Source organism: Monodelphis domestica, chromosome 2, assembly GCF_027887165.1.
Source record: "Monodelphis domestica isolate mMonDom1 chromosome 2, mMonDom1.pri, whole genome shotgun sequence".
NCBI classification, from domain to species: Eukaryota; Metazoa; Chordata; class Mammalia; order Didelphimorphia; family Didelphidae; genus Monodelphis; species Monodelphis domestica.
In genome coordinates, this window is record NC_077228.1 from 224,643,681 (window position 1) to 224,664,322 (window position 20,642).

Below are 20,642 nucleotides of genomic sequence, written 5' to 3' on the forward strand. Positions count from 1 at the left end.
TGATACACTCTCAAATTCATCCAAACCAGCCTTGTTGCTATTCCTTACACATGGAATCCCATTACTTGACCTGTCTTTGCACAGAGTTATCCCCATACCTGGGATCCATTCTCTTCTTGCTTCTGTCTCTGAGAACCCTCATTTCCTTGAAAGCTCAACTCAAACATCGCCTCCTATGGGGGAGCCACCTTTGATTCCTCTCAGCAGTTCCTCACTTTCCTCCCCCACCCCAAAATACTTTACCTATGTATTTATACATAATGTGTTTATTTTACATATGTGCAGGTTGGTTCTCCAGATAAAATGTAATAACCCTTGAAGGCAGGGGCCATTTCATTTTTGCCTCTGCATTCCCAGTAATTATAGTGCCTGGTAGAGAACAGGTGCTTTAATACATATTTGTTGATTGATTTATTGATTGAAAATTAATGTAAATTATAACATATGTAAAATCCAGATCAAATTGCTTACCATCTCTGAGCAGAAAGAAAGGGAGACAATCTAGGTCTTATTATTTCAGAAAACATGTTGAAAATTATTACATATAATTGAGAAAATAAAATATCTTTGAATTAAAAAAACAAAGTTAATGTAAAAACAAAAGTTTTTTTTTTTAAAAGAGCAATGCTACACACACAAAGTGGTATTGTTCCCTGAAGAAATAAAATCCATAACAGATTTAATGCTTTTCTATGGTCTTGCTATTTATTTGGTTTCTTATTTCAGATATACCAACACAACAATCTTACGGTAACCTCTAGGGGAAACCACTCCTCTCTAAAATGGCTAACACAGATAATTAAATAGTGTAATCATTAAGAAGAGACTATAATGAAAAGCTTGAGTGCATGAGCAATTTTCAAAGATCATTGAGAAAACTTACCTAGCACTGAGAATTTCATTTTAAAGGATATTTCATTCAACATTCATTCAACAAGCAGTTATTTGTATATTTACTATATACTAGGCACTGGGTTAGGTACTATGGCTAGGAAGTCAGAAATGAAACAGAACATATCCTCAGGGAACTTATATTCTTTTAGAGAGAAACAAAATTAATACAGAATGGTAAATACAAAGTAATTTAGTAGGTGGTTAGATCATTAGTGTCATTAGAACTAAGTTTTGAAAAAAGCAAGAATTATATTAGAGAGACATTAAGGGAGGAGTTCATTCCAGGCAAGAACAACAGTCTGTGTGAAGATATAGAAGCAAAATATTTGTATTAGGAACAACAATGGACAGAATAGTTTGACAGGTTTGTAGTGTGTGTGAAGGAAAAGAATGTGCAATGTGAAAGGTAGGTTGCAGTTAAATTGTAGAGATTCTTAAAAACCAAAAAGATTCTGTTTTTTATCTTAGAAGCAAGAGAGTTTCTTGAGTTTAGTTAAACCTGTGCTTTAGAAACAATAAGAGGTAGTGCTATCATTATCCCCATTTTACAGATGAGTAAACTGAACAGAAAGATTAAGTGATTTACCCAGGATCATTTAGCCAAAAATATCTGAGGCAGGATTCAAACTCAGGTTTTCCTGATTCCCAAATCCATTACTTTATTGATGATGCTAAGGGTGAGAGAAGGAAGAGTTTATGACTCCTAATGTGGGAACCTAAGCAACTGGAAGAATGGTGGTGTCCTCAAAAGAAAAAAGTAAGAGAAATAGACTTCTTTATGATTTCAAATTCACAAAAAACTTTCATAATTTCAATATTTTTTGATTAGATGACTTAGAATATTTTTCCCATGGTTACAAGAATCATGTTCTTTCCTTCCCATCCCCCCATCCCCTTCCTGTATCTGATGGGTAATTCCACTGGATTTAACATGTGTCATTGATCAAGACCCATTTCCATATTATTAATATTTGCACTAGGGTGATTGCTTAGAGTCTAATTTCCCAGTCATATCCCCATCGACCCATGTGATCAAGCAGTTGTTTTTCTTCTGTGTGTCTACTCTCATAGTTCTTTCTCTGGATGTGGATAGCATTCTTTCTGATATGTCCCTCCAAACAGTTCTGGATCACTGCAATGCTACTAGTAGAGAAGTCTATTACATTAGATTGTGCCACAGCATATCAGTCTCTATGTACAATGTTCTCCTGGTTCTGCTCCTCTCACTCTGTATCAATTTCTGGAGGTTGTTCCTTTTTTTTTTTTGAGCACAATAGTATTCCATCACCAACATATACCACAATTTGTTTAGCCATTCCCCAAAGGAAGGGCTGTGAATCTTAAAACTGCTCAGACTCTACTTCAGAAGATTTGATTGAGCTATTACCCATTTTTAACAATGGAGGTACTTGGTCAGGAATGTATTGAGAACTTTTAAAATTACTCCACCCTACTCAGACAGTGCCTTAGGGGAAGATAAAGTTTCAAACTCCTGATTGAACAATGAAAAGTCCCTGACTCATACTTATAGTGAAGCTAAAACTGTAAGCCTGGTCTATTTTTAGATCTAATACAAAAAGGTGCTCAGTATCTATAAAGGTTAAATTAATCACTAAAAGGTCAAGCAACTTAAAAAAGGCAAGCCAGTACTCAGAAGATATTATCTACCCAGAGAAGGTGAGAACTAAAGAATGGTGAGAACTAAGAATGGGCAGTCCTGGGAAAAAGTGTCTACTATGATTGGTAGATGTGAAAATTTAGGGGAGGTGACATAAGATAAAATTCTCTTAAAAAAAGGTCAATTGAATTCAGTTGGGACTCTGAACTCAGTTCAGGAGTTCAGGAGTTCAGTGGAGGACTGGAGCTTGCTTGAGACGATCTTGTGGTGAGTGATAAAGACTGACTCACTCTCCCCCTTAGGCTCATGCCTAGGCCATTTGGCCTAGATCCTTTCTACTATTCTCTCTCTCTCTCTCTCTCTCTCTCTCTCTCTCTCTCTCTCTCTCTCTCTCTCTCTCTATCTCTCTCTCTCCTTCCCTTAATTCCTTCATTTGTATTAATTAAAATCTCCATAAAACCCAGCTGACTTGGGTATTTTCATATTTGGGAATTTTCCCATGGCGACCACTTAATTTTAGATTTTAAATCAATACACTAAAAATTATCTCGACAGTTTGGCAATTCACAGTCTTGGCAAACCACATTTTCATGGTTACAGTTTTGGCAGACCACATAGGTTGTAATGAAAACCCTCAAATTTCTGTGAAATCCCTTTCCTTTCTTTATTACTTGCTTCTGTTAGTCTTTTTAAACGTGCTAACTCAGCTTCAAAACACAGTTGCAAGAGCAGGTGAGTAAAAAACATTTCAATTTCTCCTTAAATTAAATAGAACACAGCTGTTTTAAATCTTAGCAACAGGGCCCTAAGGTCCTGGCTAAATCTCCTTTTCTTTAGGGAACAACTTCCTAGATTAGGAGTAAGGGAAATCTGGAGAAAGCTTTGGCCTTGTCCTGATCCCCACCTATTTATTTAGAAATATGAGGTTACAGTCAGTTCACAACTTACTTAACAACTGGCTCATCAGCTCCATGACCAAACTTGTAAATATAGTATTCCTTGTCTTTCTGAAATGGCTCATCCCATGGAACTTATGGCAAAGTCTAATCAACATATTACTCCTCCTTTGATTGTTGTAGCTGTAATATTGTATTTCCTTAAAAAACTCATTTCTTAATCAAACCAACTGATTGCTCCTTCTAATATTCAACAAAATGCAGAACTAAATACTCGGCTTGAGTTTTTAGAGAAAAGTATGGGGGAGCTCATAACTTTTATGAAAAACACTAACCCTCCTAACCAACCCACTACTCCCCCTGCCAACTAGTGCAAGGGGGGAGATTAGGAGATAAGGGTTTAGAGTATGAAGGAGGAAGGAGTCAGGCTTGAACTCCAAAAAAGGAAAAGGCTAAGCCAAGATGCCGGAACCTGAAATCAGCTCCCGGGAAAAACTCACCACCAACCCAGACAATAGCTGCCACCACACCAAGATGTCAGGACACTTAGCACACTGCCAGCCAGAGTTGTCTCTCTGGGGAAAGAGGAGGAGAGAAGAAGTGATGTGCCTTATATAGACATTTTTACATCACTTTTCTGTGTCTCATCTATACCAATGATAGCTTAGCTTGACTTAGGACAGCTCACGAGTCTGTCAGCTGTTTTCTGCACATGTCTGTTGCCTTTTTTCCCAGATACTTAATCTTGAGTATGGTACAGGCATCCTGACCTTGTTAAACTGAGTAGCGTAAAAATGGACTTGAATCCCCAGAAGTCTTGGTCCATTTCCCCAGAATGCTTTTTAATATCACTGAATTCTTACCTGGGCCAAGATCGAGAAGGGGTATTTAACTTGATTGGAAAGGCTTTTGCGGGTCTTTCCTGTTTCTGCTTGCAAGCAGATGCAGCTCTTTTCATAATGTAGGTGAGGTTGTCTAGGCCCCTGGGCCTAGACACGTGCTTTCTCATCCTGTATTTTCCTTAATCCTTACTCTTCAATAAACCTCATAAAAATATAATACTCCTTGCAGAGAGAAACACATTTCTACCTGCCTCAGCTTCCCCAAAATTTTTAATCTTTACAGTAGGGTGGAGAAATGTGGACTTCCCAAGACCTGATTCTGTTATTCCAAATATCTCTATTGTTACTGATCAAGAAATAGCTAAATTAAATCTTCTAAAGAATAGTCTGATTAGGGTGGAATAGTTTTAAAATTCACACAAGGGTTCCTTCAGCCTCCACACTACAGTCAGAAGACTCCCAAAACCACCTGGTCTCCACTTATAAGCTCTTTTCTTCACCCACTAGCTCTCACATGTCACATCTCAGGAACCACCATAATTTCATAATTTGCCTGGGCCACCCTGGAGGGAAATGCCTGTGGAATCAGTTTTCTGTCTTGTAGGTTCCTTGGTTCTTTAATTTCCTTTCTCTGAGGGCTTATCTATACTTGAATTTACTCAGTGGTCTTTGACCTCCAGGTCACTGAGAGATGACATTAAACAAAGCAACATAATGGAGAGAGAAATTCTCTTCCAACAAATTAGATGTATATATTATTTCTTCTTTAACTTGGTTTCAATGAAAATAAGGTTTCTGTCCTACTTGCCTTCTATCTCATTCTTCTCTCTACTATAACAGTTCTTATTTACACATCTTTTTTAATGAGATAATTTGCTCCATTTTATTTCTCCCTACACTATTTTATTTTTTTAGATCATCCCATTATGCCCAATTGGACTTCAAGCCCTCTATCCACATACATTTTTCCTAATTACCTTAGTAACTAAATATTTTTCAGAATTACAGATATTGCTTTTCCATATAAGAAGTAAACAGTTTAACCTTTAAAAATCTCTTATGGTTAGTCTTTCATGTTGGCCTCATGTTTCTTCTGATTTTTTTGTATTTGTAAGTCAAATTTTCTGTTCAATTCTGTTCAGGTCTTTTCCTCAAGAATACCTGAAAGTCCTTTAATTCATTAACTATTTATTTTTTTCTCTTCCAGGATTATACTCAACTTTTCTTGGTAGGTTATTTTTGGTTGCAAACCCAGATTTTCTGCTCTTCAGAATATCATATCCCATGCTCTTCAGTCTTTCAATATAGAAGCTGATAAATTTTATATTATTCTGACTGTAACTACACACATTTCAATTATTTCTTTTTGTTTATAATATTTTTCTCTATGACCTAGGAGTTTTGAAACTTAGTTATGAAATTCCTTTGAGTTTTCATTTTCAGGCTTTCTTCAGATAGTTACTGGTGGATTTTTAAATTTCTCTTTTACTCTCTGGTTCTTAAATTTTAGGATAAATTTCCTTGATTATTTCTTGAGTTAGTCTACTCTTTTTTTTTATCATGATTTTCAGGTAGTCCAACAATTCTTATATTATCTCTCCACAATCTGATTTCCAGGTCAGTTGTTTTTCTAATAAGATATTTTTTATTCTATTCTATTTTTTCATTCTTTTGGTTTTGTTGTTATTATTATTTTAAACCCTTACCTTCCAACTTAGAATCAATGTTGTGTATTGGTTCCAAGACAGAAGAGCTTCAGCTCCTGACCCCTAGCTGGCTCCAAGCTTTCTGTTTGTTGAGATTTGTGGGGTATCTTCACTTTGCTCCTGGCTAGACCATCACTCTGTAGATCAGATCTTTCCTACTGTCAAAAGTAAAATTCAACAAAGGTAGACTGAGGCAAATTTCCTCTATGCAATATAGTATGTTATTAACAAGGGTTAATAATAATCTGCCAATAAAATGGGTCAATAGATCTGCCTTGGTCTATCTTGCCAAAGTCTCTGAGATGAGGTCATAACTTATTTTTATAAGGTTAGAACAAAGAATATAACAGAGCAGGTGACATCATGGAGATGAGGACAATATGATTGGTTACACAGTTGAGGTGTGGAAGACAATATGATTCGTTGGAAGTTGGCAATAAGGGATTAGCAACAAACTCCTCCTTCCCTTTTGTGACGAAGAAGTGTTCATTATTTGAGTCCATTTGCAAGGTTAAAAGATAGTGAGCCAGATTTCTTTGGAAAGAAAACCAGTTACCCTTAAAGGACAGCTTGGTGGTAAAAAGATACTAGATCAGACTCCCTAGTGTACATATGCATCCTTCAAAGATAGCAGAATTTCTAGAGACAAGAACAGAATAGTGATAAGCAGGAGAGCTGAATGTCTAAGCTTAACTCATTACAGACAGGCTGAATTTCTACATTAAATTTAAAGACAAAGAATCATTACTTAGGCATTTATATGACAAAAACTGTAAATAAATATATTAATATATATTTAGAAATACTTTTTATTTTGTATTTATTTAATATATTATTTTAATACTTATATTTTAAATTTTTGAACATTTTTAAATTAAATTATTTTATTGTTGATTTAATAGTAATAATTTAATACTATTATCATAATATTAAATATATTAAATAAATAAAATAAAAATGATACAGAATCAAATTAATCTTCTCACCATTGTTCTTCCAAGTTGTCTTCATTGCTTTGCACTGACTTTTATTTATTTCAGCTGCTATAAAATTTACTTTTGAGGCATTATTTTAAATTATTGGAGGCAGGGAAAGGGGTGGATTTGAAATTGCCAGGTAATTTCTTGCTTTATTCTGTCATCTTCCTGACTTGTTTCAACTGCACCAAACAAGATGCCCCTCTCAGGATAAGCTCATCAATTCTAAAGTTATCACCATGCTGCTAACCCTGTTTTTGTTGCTGTTGTTGTTTTAACCCTTACTTGTGGTCTTAGTAAACACTCTAAGATAGAAGAGCAAGAGCTAGATAAATGGGATTAAGTGATTTGCACTTGTCTGAGGCCAGACTTGAACAAAGCAGGTCTTCCTGACTTGAGGGTTGGTGCTCAATACACTGAACCACCTACCTCAAGCCTTAATTGGCAGCATCCTCAGCATCTTCCTCCTTACTGAAGGAGTAGAGGCCAAAGTGCCAAACTTCTCCCAATGCTTTCCTTTATGAGGGAGGAAAAACTAGACTCTCAGTTCAATACTCTTTGCATCTGCTGCTCTGCCTAATTTTGACTCCTGGGAACAACTTTTAATATTAAGGTCATGCATCCATTTTTAGTATACTGTGGTATATGGTAAATAATGATGTTGGTCTAAATTTAATTTCAGCCATTCTATTTTCCAATTTTCCAAGCAGTTCTTGTCAAATGTGGAGAGCTTCTCCATGTAATTTATATTCTCGGATTTTCTGAATACAGAATTAATGAGCTCAATTTGTTCTGATTCTTCCTTGTTTAGTCTGTTCCACTGCTTTACATTTCTATTTTGTTAAACAGTAACAAACAATTTAGATGATTACTATTTTGTCATTTGAGATCTAGAAGTGCTACTCTTCCTTCGTTTCTACTTTTTTCATTGTTCTACCCTGACTTCTCTTCTTCCAAATGAATTTTGTTATTATTTTGTCCAGATCTATAAAACATCTCCTTGTGTAATAGTATAATTGGTATAGCAGTAACTTTCTAGATTACTTAGGGTAGTATCTGCATCTTTGTTATATTGACATAGCTTAAATTTTAGGAACCTTGAATATCCCTCTCTACCTATTTGTCATTCTTTAAGGAGTATTTTGTAATTTTATCTCTATAGGTCTTGAATGTTCCTTGGTAGAGTAATTTCCAAATACCAACAAATTTTAGAATAATTTTTAATATAACTTCCCTTTTTTCTATTTTTCTCCAGGATTTTGTTAGCAGTGCAAAGAAATACTGGATTTTATACGTTTAGTTTGCATTTAGCTAATTTATTAGAGATATTAATTGCTTCAGCTAGTTTCTGTAAAATCTGCAGGACTTTTGAAAGTAAATAACCATATTATTAACAAAAAGGTATAGTTTTATGACATCTTTATTTATCTTTATGCATTTCATTTTTCTCATCTTTATGCAATTGCTAAATACTAAAAACTTTTTTAAACCCTCACCTATCTTATAATTGATAGTAAATATGAGTTCCAGTGCAGAAGATTAAATAATTTGCCCAGTGTCACACAGGTAGGGCCTATCTGAGGCAAGATTTGAACCCAGGATCTCCTGTCTCCAGGTCTGACTCTCAATCCACTGAGCCACCTAGCTGTCCCTGCTAAAAACATTTAAAAAACTATGTCACAAAACAGCAGGGGATGGTGGAATGTTTGATTTATTCCTGCATTTTTGGGGAAATCCACTGTTATTTATTTAAAAGTGGTTTCTATGTTTTCTTTTGTTTTCAAAACTGCAGGAACTCAATAAGAAAAGACGGGTGATTTTAGACATGGAATGATTATCAAATATTTAATGATCATGAGTAGAAAATCTCTTTGATTTCTTCAGTTCTCCTTTAAAGTATTGGCTGGAAAAGTCACTTATATCACTAAAATACCTAAAGAACACAGAAAAAGCAAAGAGGAATTTTACCACAAATAACATACAACAGATAACAGTTGTAAAATAATGTCAGGCTTCTTACAAGATAAAGAACAAAAGCATCAACTACCTTATTTTTTCATTTTGCATAAGATTGTAGTTCCAGACAATTGTCTTACACTTTAAATGTCCCTTTTGATATCTTTTCATTCTTAGATGTCCTGATTTATACTACAACATTCTATGAAAGTAAGATCAGTTAGATAGAGCCTCAGGCCTGGAGACAGGAACACTCATCTTCCCGAGTTTAAATCTGGCCTCAGACACTTACTAGCTGTGTGACCCTGGGCAAGTCATTTAACCTGGTTGCTTCAGATTCCCCATCTGTAAAAGGATCTAAAAAAGGAAATAGCATATATCTCTGCCAAGAAAACTCCAAATAAAGTCATGAAGAGTTAGACATGACTAAAAAGTGACTGAACAACAAATTCTATGAAAGTAAGAGGTCAAGTGCTTGAGGAATTAAGAGTATTACTGATCACTTTCTCCCAGAGATGTTACATTTGGCCACAACTTGAACACTATAATCAAGTGATAGAGTCAAAGAAAGATGACCATGTGGAAGAAAAACATTAATAACTTTAATTAACAATTTTAGCCACTGCTAGGGCCACTATATCCTCTCCCCTAAAGTATCCATCTGACCTACACATAGGGTAACTGGGTTCTGCCTTAAATGGAGTCTGAACACCCACAAGAAGGGCAAGGCTCTTTTTCTCACATTCTTTTGCCTTTTTACACTCCACCATGAGTGTAATGAGTAAATTTGCTTAAAACTTTACATTTTGGCTCCTGACTAGAATCTCCCTAAAGCAAGGGTCAACAAAAAGGTATTGAGTGTATAATATAATATAAATTAGCTTTGGAAAAGCTAGTTATTTTGGCACTACATGGGAAAATGCTAAATATAAAAGGGTCTTAGAAATTGTTCTTCAGTTGTTTCAGTTGTGTCTGACTCTGTGACCCCATTTGAAGTTTTCTTGGCAAAAATACTGGAGTGGTTTGCCATTTCCTTCTCCAAATCATTTTACAGATGAGGAAACTGAGGCAAACAAGGTTAAGTCATACAGCTAGTAAGGGTCCGAGGTCATATTTGAACTTGGGTCTTGCCAACTCCAAGCCCAGTACTCTGGCTAGTGTACCACCTTGCAGCCAAAAGCATCTTACTTACAAACAAACAATATGTACATATATATGCACATGAATAGGGGTGCATGGGATGTTGTAAAAATTAAAAATAATATACAATAACTTTAAATATTATATTTTATAAGATTTATTAATGATCACTAGAAGTAACAAAATAAAAAGGTAACAAAATAAAACCACGTGCCCATGGCTAATCTACTGTTCAAACAACCCACTCCACCAATGTCCCAACCCAGGAAGGAAAGAGAGCTAGCCATGAAAGACCACCCAATTTATCTCCTGTCTACATCATCATTTAACAACAGGAAGTCAATGGGCTCCTGGGAAATGTAGTTCAAAGGCACAAGATTTCCAATTACACAATGTTCAGAGAGGACTAGTATCTCTCAAGTAAGAGTTTGCCAACCCCTTTCTAGGGCTGTTCTTCTCCTAAAGAAGTATGTCCACTTGCCACTCAGCTCTCACCTGGCTCCTAGAAGCTGTAGCTTGCCCAGTGGCCACCCCTTTGCATACCATCTGAACAGGTACACTAAACCAGGGTGAAGGTTAACTGATGGGCCCCAAACCCACTGGTGATCTGGGGGATGTGGTGAGGCATGTCTACCCCAGGCATATGAAGGCTTCTTCTGCAGAAAGGGGGATGAGAATAATTCATGACCCCTTGGTCATGAAGGTGGCTGAAGCAGGTGCTGTGAACCACTTGGAGCTTGGCCATTCACTACATCCAGAGCCATCACCAGTCATCCTGACTTTTGTCTTGCCGCTGGACTTCAGTGGAATCAAGAGGCTCTGCCTCAGTTAAATGCAATTTATGCGTGAGTCAAAAGAAATCACTGATGATGTCACTTTGGTCCTCTTCTAGTACGGAAGGACAATAACCAACCAACCTATAAATATAAAAGGATCTTATAAATATATATTAACAAAGACATAAAAAAATATGGTATCTATAACTATTGTTATAATCTCTTAAAAAGTTGAGATTTAAAGCTATCATCAAAATATAAAGTATTTTGGGAGATTACAAAACTGACATTTTATGTTTCACCTTGACTTTACTCTCCAAGGTATTTGGGGTAGCTTCTCCCCATCAGTGGTCATCCTTTCTGATACAGACAATATCTATTCCATCAGTCAACTGCAACCAAGAATCTCAGGATTTCTGGACTTCTTGTTTTATGTTTATTATGTTTTAATTTTCTTATTTAACTGATTTAGAATATTTTCCCATGGTTACATGATTCATGTTCTTTTCCTCCCTTCCTTCCTCTCCCCTTCCCAGACCCAAGAGCAATTCCAACTGGGTTTTACATGTGTTATTGTTCAAAACCTATTTCCATGTTATTCATTAGAGTGATCATTCAAAGTCAACATCCCCAGTCATATCCCCATTGAACCATGTGAACAATAATATGCTTTTTCTTCTGTGTGGACTTCTCAATATTACAAAGTTGCCTTTAAGACTGGATATATAGACTTCTCAGGATTTCTGTTCTATCCCCAATCCACAGAGAAGGATCTACAAAACAAAATGCCACCAGAGGTCATAGAGCCAGAAATTGCCAGGAGGCCACCACAAGGGAACAGCATCTTTCCATGAAATATACTGTCCCATTTTATTATACTCAACACTATTAGTGGAGTAATGATATTCATTAAGATTTGACACACTACACTCATAGAGTTAGATTCACAAATGGCATTTCCTTTCTCTACCAAAGCCAAGCACAGCAAATAAATATTGAGGATATATCTCATTGCTCTGGAATCAGTATTGTTGCTCAGCTTGCACAAACCGTTTCTTTATACTTGGTTAGTCAGTCAGACAGTCACCTAGCATTTAGTAGGTACCTGGCAATGACTATGCTAAGCAGTGGACTTTAGACAAAGGAGTCTTCATTTTTAAAAGGCGTAGACAAACTCCCTTCTAAAGTTTGTGTCAACAAAAAAAAGACAATACTCATGTTTTAGGCTTTCTGTGTCATATAATGAGAACTGCATTAAACATATTTATGCAGATGAGAGATGGGATTAGATCCATAATATGAATTTATCTAGAGGCAGTTTAGATGGTTCAGTGGAAACAGAGCTCTGGGCCTGGGGTAGGAAGACCTGAGTTCAAATCCAGCCTCAGACACTTAACCTTAACACTAATTTCGGATTGCCTTGGAGAAGGAAATAGCAAACCATTTCTAATATTTTTGCTAAGAAAACCTCATGTATGGTATGGACAATAGGGTCATGAGTCAGACATGCCTAAATAACAATTGAATTAATCTACTTTATTGCTTTTTAACTAGAATTTACTCAACTAGCCTTCTTAATTTTAATATTTAATTAAGCTTTTCTGCAGAAGTTTTTTTTTAAACAAAAACATCAAGAAGAGTTTTGTGTACTCTTATCTAACCCACTCAAAAAATAGCTTTTAATTGGAGAGTACTAATTTTGAATGAATGAAATTTCTAACATATACCGCAAGTGACCTCTTCTGGCCAAATGATGGACTTGCAATAGATGATATAATTTAGTAGGGGAGAAATTCAGAATCTTGCCAAATAGAAAACTTTTTCTTTTAAATAATTAAATATTTGTGTTTATTTTTAAATAACTGTATTTCCAGATTAAATAGAGAAAAAAGATAGAGATTTTTGTACAAATGTCTTGATGCCTATTTTGTCAGCCCTACTGTGACCTTTATTATAGCCAAGTTTTCTTCACTAACTATAGCACCCCTCTCCAAACTCAATTATCTGGCCACATATTTTTTATGATTTAGAATATTTGTAGCACATGAAAAAAATAATATGTTCTTTAATGTGAACAGGATAAAAGTCTTTCCAGTCTTACAAAGTTATTTATACTTACCTAGAGTGATTTTTTATTATGTTCACTTTTCTACTCTATAATCATGGAATAAAATGGTGGGGAAAAAAAGAAATATTTCCTGTATTACTCAAAGATAATGACAAATATCTAAAGCAGGTAATGAGAAATTAAAGAAAGAAGATTATAGGTGAATATCATTAATGAATATAGACTCAAAGATTATCAACAAAATCCTGTCAAACAGAATTTAACCAAGAAATCATTTATTATGACCAAGTTAGATTTATTTTTGGCATGTAAGAATTCAACATTAGGAAAAAAGCAATACAATTTTATTTTAAAAATATCCTAAGGCTCATAATAATCTCAATAGATACAGAAAATCCATTGATAAAATGTAATACCCATAAGTGCTTTTTAAAATATTACAAAGTATAGAAAATGGGATTTTTAAAATATCATATAAAATATTTTTTAAAAAGACAAAAGCAGACACAATTTATAATAAGAAGATACCAATGGCTAAATATAAGATTAAAACAAACATGCTCACTTTCCCCATTATTATTTGCCATTGTTCCAGAAATGCTAGAAATAAAAGATGGAAAAGGAATTAAAGGTATAAACATTAGTCAGAGGAGATTAAAAATATCCTTATTTGTTGATGACATGATGTTTTATTTAGAAAATCCTAATGAATTCAATTATAAAATATTTCTTAAAGAAATAAACAAATTTGGCTTGAAATATGGAAGAAATTAGATTTAGACCAATACCTCACACCGTATGCCAAGGTAAGTTCTAATGGACATGTGACCAAGGTAAAAAATATCACATACAACAAATTAGAGAAACTTGGAAGAATAACTTATAAAATCTATTGATAGAAGAAAAATTCATGACCAAACAATGGAGAGAGAGGAATATTAAGATAAAAGAGATAATTTTGATCTCATAAAATTAAAATATCTTTCATAAACAAATTCACAAAACTAATATTAAATGGAAAGCAATTAGCCGAGAAAAAAATTTGCAATAAATTTCTCTGATAAATGTCTCATTCCTTTTTTTTATTTAGAATATTTTTCCATGGTTACATGTTTCATAATCCACCCCTCTTTTTCCTCCCCTCTCCCAAATCCAACAAGCAGTTCCACTGGGTTATACATGTATCATTGTTCGAAACCTATTTCTGTGTTATTCGTATTTGCAATAGCATAATCCTTTATCATTAAAACTCCAATCATATCTCTATCATGTGACCAATCACATATTTTTCTAATGCATTTCCATTTCCACAGTTCTTTCTCTGAATGTGGATAGCATTCTTTCTCACAAGTTCCTCTGAATTGTCCTGGATCATTGCATTGCTGCTAGTAGAAAAGTCCATTACATTCAATTGTGCCAGTGTCTCAGTCTCTGTGTACAATGTCCTCCTGGTTCTATTCCTTTTGCTCTGCATCAATTCCTGGAGGTCATTCCAGTTCAACATGGAATTCCTCCAGCTCGTTATTCCTTTTGGCCCAACAGTATTTCATCACCAAGAGATACCACAATTTGTTCAGCCATTTCCCAATTGATGGACCCCCCCCCCCCATTTTCCAATTTTTTGCTACCACAAAGAATGTGGCTATAAATATTTTTGTACAAGTTTTTTTCCTTATTATCTCTTTGGAGTACAAACCCAGCAGTGGTATGGCTGGATCAAAGGGTAGGCATTCTTTTAAAGTCCTTTGCTCATAGTTTCAAATTGCCCTCCAGAATGATTGGAACAATTCACAACTCCACCAGCAGTGTATTAGTGTCCCAATTTTGCCACATCGCCTCCAACATTTGTCACTTTCTTTTGCTGCCATATTGGCCAGTCTGCTACGCATAAGGTCTTAATTTGTATTTCTCTAATCATAAAGGATTTTTCATGTGCTTATTGATAGTTTTTATTTCATCATGTGAAAACTGCCTATTCATGTCCCTTGACCATTTGTCAATTGGGGAATGGCTTGATTTTTGTAAATTCAAGTTAGTTCCTTATATATATGGGAAATTAACCTTTGTCAGAGAGTTTTGTTATAAAAATGGTCTCCCAATTTGTTGCTTTCCTTCTAATTTTGGTTGTATTTTTTAATTTGATATAATCAAAGTCATTCATTTTACATTTTGCAATATTCTCTATCTCTTGCTTGGTCTTAAATCCCTTCCTTTTCCACAGATCTGACAGGCATACTATTCTATGTTCACCTAATTTATTTATGATTTCACCCTTTATATTTAAGTCAAAATGTCTCATTTCTAAGATATATAAGGAACTAACTCAAATTTATGAACGTAAGGTCTATTCTTCAATTGACAAATGGTCAATTTGTATAGGCAGTTCTCAAGAGAAGAAACCAAAGCTATCTATAGCCATTAAAAAAAAACACTCCTATGTGATAATAATTAAAGGAATAAAAATTAAAGCAATATACCTCTATTAGATTGGCAAAGATGACAAATGTTGGAGGAACTTTAGGAATATAGACATGCTAATATACTGTTGGTGGACCTGTAAATTTCTACCACCATTCTAGAAAGCAATTTGGAATTATACACAAAAAATTACTCATCAGAACATACTCTTTGACCGAGTTCCACCACTGGTGGGCCTATATCCTAAAGAGATCAAAGAAAGAAAAAAAGGTCTTATATATACAAAAATATTTGTAGCAGATCTTTTTGGGGAACAGAAGAAAACTAGAAACTCGAGGGATATCCGTCAATTGTGGAATGACTAGACCAGTTGTGATATGTGTTTATGATGGAACACTGTTGTGTTGTATGAAATGAGGAAACATAATTTCAAAGAGATGTGGAAAGACTCATCTAAACTAATATAGACTGAAAATGAGCAGAACCAGAAGAACAATTTATAGTACAAAATAAATATAAAAATGAACAATTACGAAAACTTTCGTAAGCTGATAAAAATGAAAATGAGCAAAAACAGGGCAGTAGTTTATGTAATAACAACACTATAAAGTCAAATAACTTCAAACGTTGTAGGAACCGCTTCAATAGAATTGCCATACATGATTCCAGAGATGAATAATGAAGTATTCAAGCAAAAATGTTTTGAACATTGCCAGTAAGGAAATTTGTTTTGCTTGCCTAGTTTACTATTATAGGGAATTTGTTGTTCTTTTCTTACCCCCATTCATGCGGCTAGATTTGGAAGGAAAAGAAAGCATGTTTCTTTTCATTAAAAGAATGAAACTTTAATAAAATAAATTATAAATGTCATGGAAAAGAACAGAAAGAAGTTAACAATACTCCCAAAATTAATTTATACTTTTAATGCTATGACAATCAAATGATCAAAAAAACCTACAAACTCAATAAAAATAGCAATATTCTTTGGATGAACAAAATGACTACAATATTAAGGGACATAATGGAAAAAGAGGAAGTGGTATTTCCAGACTTTAAACTATATTATATATATAATAGCCATTAAGGAAACAATTTGGTGCTGGCTTAAAGGTAGATAAATAAGTGGAACAGAAAGGAGAATCAGAAACAATGGAACTCAATAACAGAATTCAATAAACTCCAAAATATAAATTACTTAGGAATAAACTCCCATTTTAATAGTTTTCATTTTTTTTGTTTTCATGACCCCCTTCATACTCTTAAAGATTACTAAGGACCATCAAAGATCTTTTATTTTGGAGAGTTATATATATTGATATTTATCATTTTTGAAATTAAAACATTTACTATCAAAAAAAATAGTTTTGACTTCATGGACCCCCTGAAAGGGTCTTGGGGACTTCCAGGGTTTTCTAAATCATATTTTGAGAACTGCTACCCATTTTGATTTTTATGAAAACTCTTGGGAAAATAAGAAAATAATCTGGCTGAAACTAGACTTACTTCAACTTTTTATACCATATTCCACAACAAATTCAAAACAGACATGTAAATAAAATGTTAAAAATATATCACTTAAAAATTATAATAGAAGTTGATCATATACTTTCATAGCCATAAGTAAGCAATGTATTCTTAACCAAACAAGAGATAGAGGTAATTACAAAATATAAAATAGTTGTGATTACATGAAATTGAAAATCTGCACAAATAAAATTACATCTTAAGTAAGGAAGCAGTCAAATGAGGGAACACATTATATCAAATTTCTCTGATACAAGTTTGGTATCCAAGATTTATAGACATCTGAAAGAAGAATATAAAGCCAAAAGTCATTTCCCAATAAGGAAGTTGTTAAAATATATGAAAAAACGGTCCTCAAAAGAAAGACTGAAAGCTCTTTGAACAATTAAATAAAAGAATGCTTCAAATCAGTAATTAGAGAAACTCAAATCAAAACAACTCTCATACTCAGCAAATTGGCAATGATGACAAAAGACAGAAAGAGTTGATGTTGGTGAGACTGTTGGGAAGATAGTTATAATAATGCCATTTTTGGTGGATCTGTGAATTAGTACAACCACTTTGGAGAGTAATATGGAATTATATAAATAAAATGACTCAAATTGCCATACCCTTTAACTAACATTACAGTGTTAGAAAGCTGTCCACATACACTCAGATATTTAAAATAGAACTTTTTGTCTATTTTCATCTAGCAAGGAACTGTCAACAAAGTAGGTACTTATCAATTGGACAATCACTAAACATGATTATATACATATATATATATATTGGGAGTGTTGTGAGAATGATGAATATAATGAATAAAAAAATCATAGAAAACTTATGTGAATTGATTCAAAGTAAGGCAAGTGGAGCCAAGAAAACAATATACAGCAATATAAATGGAAAGAAACAATAACCATGAACAATCAAAAATAATGATGCAAAATTACAAAGAATAAGCATGGCCCCAAAGAAGAGGTATGAGGATATATATACCTCCTGTTCCTTTGCAGGGGTGGGAGGTCATCTCCAATGCATCCAAATGGTGTTACATATGGGGATGACTACAAGAAAGAAAGGTCAATTTACATCTTCCACCGGATGGTCCTAATTATAGTATGATAAGAAGAGAAAATGGGTGGTTCATATGGCAAGTATAAGGAATAGCAAATGGACAGCCAGTATTTCCCTGGTATCCTTGGGATATCAGGAGAAAGCAAAGACTGCTGGAACCCCAATGGTGAATTTATGGGGGCATATATATATATATATACATATATATATATATATAAATATATATATATATATGAGTCATGTAGGTAGGTATGATAGGATCTGAACTTTATCAGTGGTGGGAACTTCAGAATTAATTCACGTATACTTCATGAAAATCACCCAAACTTTATCTAGCTATGTATTAACTAATTGCTTGGCATTTCTGTATAGGGTATGGCAAACTCTTGTCCCTCCTTGAACCTTGTGACAGCAACAGTGGAGTAGGGTACAATATCAGTGAAAACGAACAGCTTCCAAGTCACTTTTACTCCCCTGTGCTGCAAGTAGTGCTCTCTGTCACTAAATTCCCTGGAATGAGGGTAGGAAAATGGATAAATTTCTTTTCCTTTTCCTTCTCTAACAAATGTGAACTCAGCTAGGCGAGCCTTAACTACCTTTTCTGGGTACATGGTCATTTTAAAAATGGACATGTACTTGTTTGAAGGTGGCTTTAGGAGTTTGACACATATGTCCTGGGTCTGATAAGTGAAGCTAACTAAGGGCAAGAGAAGTTTCTGCATCAGAGAAGATAACCACTGAGAAGAGGAGCCCCTGTCTTAGCTTGTGAGAAGAAATGCTGGATTTAAGAGAAAGGATACAAAGAAAAAATGAAATGTAAAATGCCTAATCAGTTGTCCTGAAAACTACTTCATGTTTCACCTAAGTTTAAGTATTAGCCACTCAATAGGTCATAAATGTAGTTGTAAGTTAAATTATTGAATCTTGTTTTGTCTTTCTTTCAATGTGTACTATAAGTATTTCATGCCTTTTGGCATTTCTTTTGGGTGGAAATGAATATATTTGTCTTATAACTTTTATTCTCCCCTTAAGGGAGAACTAGACAGGGCATATCCAGCCAAAACTTAAGCTATAAGTAATTCTCCCTTCCCCAGAGTGCTGAAATGGGAGTTTTAATAACATGAAGAGTGTGAGAAGGGGCCTAAATCTTCTCCAAAGAAATTAGGTTACAGGACTGTACTCAGTCCACACTACTTGTTTAATCTCAGAAGAGAGGGATTTCTTAGGGAAAAGGGACTGGACACAGTGCTTGGTTTTGGGGTTTTGGTAGTGGCAAAGATACTGGAGTGATCTGCCATTAATTTCCTTCTTTGGCTCATTTTACAGATGAGGAACAGAGGCAAACAGGGTTGATTGAATTGCACAGAATCTTCCCGACTTCAGGTCTGGTGCTCTATCCACTGTATCACCTAGTTGCCCTTCATTACTTTCTTTGTGATATTTATTTTAAATTAGTAGGGGCAGCTAGGTGGCTCAGTGGATTAAGAACCAGACCCAGAGACAGCAGGTCCTGGGTTCAAATATGACCTCAGATACTTCCTAGTTGTGTGACCCTGGGCAAGTTACTTAACCCCCATTGCCTAGCCTTTACCACTCTTCTGCCTTGGAACCAATACCCAGTATCGATTCCAAGACAGATAGTAGGTAAGGATTAGGCCTAAGTGCATATATCAACAAATCAGAGAAGAAGTCAATGAATTGGGCATGCAACTTAAAAACATTTTTTTTTCCATTTGCAAAGTAAATCAAATGTTTGCTTACTAAATTGTTTTCTGGGCTCTTGGACTCCTTTTAGCAATTAATTTATATTGGCTAAGTTTAAGGATAAAATTATTATCATCAGTGTGTATATCATTTCTGTTGTCAATTTCCCATTTTGGGTCTTCAATTTCTTGTTTAAATTGTTTAGGGTTGTTATTTTAATTGGATGCTGCATATTTTTTAATTAGTTATTCCTTCAAAAGAAACTAGTTCTTTTCTTAGCTCTGACAAATCAGTGGTCTTATTGTACAGAGGCAGGTGAATAACTCCTACAATAATAGCAAAAATTTTTCCTATCTGTCCAAATATGACCTATTTCATTCTTTAAAATGTTATTTGGTATTCATTACATATTTTCTTCTCAAAGAACATATAGAAATACAGAGACATGGATTTCTATTTATTTATATATATATTGATTATTTAATTAATTTAGAATATTTTTCCATGGTTACATGATTCATGTTCTTTCCCTCTCCCCATAGCCAATGAGCAATTCCACTGGGTTTTACATGTGTCATTGATCAAGACCTATTTCCATATTATTAATATTTGCATTAGGGTGATCACTTTCTATAGGGTGATGGATTTCTATTTAATCTGTATGACTTTGGTCTCACTCCTCCTTTCTGAACAAATTATGATTCCCAATATATTTCTCCCCATCCTCATGTTTTCCCACATTTGCACTGAAGTAATAAACTATCAGAAATATGTTGATTTAATATGAAAATTCTTTATAAAATTCCTCTAGTACTTTATTCTTAGCAAGTGATGTTGGTACAAAGCTGTAATTATTTTTATGGTAGTCTTTTGGAAAATACTTCCCTTTGTGAATTTCAAAACTATTCAGACACCCTATTCAGACCATTCTTTAGAAGATCAAATTTAGCTATTTCCTGATCAATAACAATAGAGATACTTGGAATAACAGAATCAGGTTTTGGAAACTACATTCTCCACCCTACTCAGTGTAACAAGATTAGGAAGGGCTGCAGCAAACTCAA

General features: G+C 34.4%; 1 long non-coding RNA gene across 1 annotated transcript in view; it reads right to left on the reverse strand.

The window, feature by feature from the left end:
- Positions 1 to 10,162: 10,162 nt before the first annotated feature.
- The window catches only part of LOC130457257 (uncharacterized), a 32,582-nt gene continuing 22,102 nt past the window's right edge, over positions 10,163 to 20,642 (reverse strand). The window contains exon 2 of the long non-coding RNA XR_008916423.1: positions 10,163 to 10,946. This is a non-coding gene — a long non-coding RNA (uncharacterized LOC130457257). The remainder of the gene's footprint in view (positions 10,947 to 20,642) is intronic.